Raw genomic sequence first — 1,235 nt, forward strand, 5'->3', positions numbered from 1 at the left:
TGCTGGCCACGTGGAAACACACGTTTAAACACACGTGCACACCCGGGGACAGACACGCCATGGAGTGCCCAGTCCCCTCCTCTCGGCCGAACTCGGCCCGGAAACCCCAGGTGCCCCCGAGTCCCACGCACACCTGGCCCTCCCTACACAGCCAGCCGCCTCCCTCAAGCCAACCCCGTGCCACACACAGCTCCCCGCTTGGCTACGGGCCCGACTTCCCACACCCCAGGCCCGACTTCCCCAGGAGCCCTAGGTGCTCGCAGCAGTAGGGGCCCAGACACCCCGAGCCTCAGAGCCCCGCCCCACCCCCGCCTCTGCAGCGGGAAGAACACGGCGAGACAGATGCGCCCGGGAGCTCCCATGACGCACACGAGGCCTCCCGGGGCCCGCACCCAACACACGGGACGACGATCCCCACGCGAGCAGCAGGAAGCGGGGGTGCAGGATGGGGCCGTGCACGGGCCTCCTGCCCCGCTGGGTATTTCATGGAGAACAGGAAGGGGGCCAGATGGGGCAGATGCGCTTCCTGTTTCCGACCGCTGATGCCAGGAGGCTCCTGGGACCTTCATCACGCCCGGGGGGGTGTCGTCTGCAGTGATGTGCCTGCCCCGCCCTCCAGGGGCCTCGTCCCCCTTGGCATTGCTGCTCGGGCAAGGCCCCCGCTCAGAAGGCACCAGAACTCGCTCTGGTCTGTGAGGGCAGGGGAGGGGCCGCAGGGCTCCTGGGACAGTGCCTCTCAGAGCTCTGGGGACATACAAGGGGCCGACGTGGCCCCGGAGCGAACACCACGGGAACCCAAGGCCCCTGGGACTCAGGGAGAGCGGGGTGCGTGCGGGAGGGGGAGGGGGAAAGGGCAGCCGTCGGAACGTGTGTGAAGGAGCCGTGAACGCCCATGGACTGACTGGAAGGTTACATAAACTTGAAAAAAAAAACCAACCACAATAACCAAAAGAAAAGAGAACTTGGTGCTATCGCGTCCCCAGGGAGGGTAAAGGTCTGTGTGAGACAGCAAGGAGTCAGCCCGGAGGGCCAGCCCTAACGGTCCCTGGACAGAGCAAACGTCTGCGTTTAAAAAATGCAGCGGAACTGGTTCCACACGGAGCGTCCGGAGCGATTCGATTCGCATCTCGGTCGTAAAACGGACTGAACACACCCAACCCGGCAGAGCTACGGGGCTCGGTGCCCGCGGGCAGGCGCCCCAGCAGGAGGAACTCCCCCACGGCGCCCGCAAAAGC

At 65.6% G+C, this 1,235-nt stretch overlaps 1 protein-coding gene across 1 annotated transcript in view; it reads right to left on the reverse strand.

Annotated features, from left to right (window-relative positions):
• The window catches only part of GRAMD4 (GRAM domain containing 4), a 71,294-nt gene that overhangs the window by 45,633 nt on the left and 24,426 nt on the right, over positions 1-1,235 (reverse strand). The gene's annotated exons all lie outside the window — the stretch shown is intronic.

The sequence above is a fragment of the Myotis davidii genome, unplaced genomic scaffold (genome assembly GCF_000327345.1).
Source record: "Myotis davidii unplaced genomic scaffold, ASM32734v1 scaffold67, whole genome shotgun sequence".
Taxonomy (NCBI): domain Eukaryota; kingdom Metazoa; phylum Chordata; class Mammalia; order Chiroptera; family Vespertilionidae; genus Myotis; species Myotis davidii.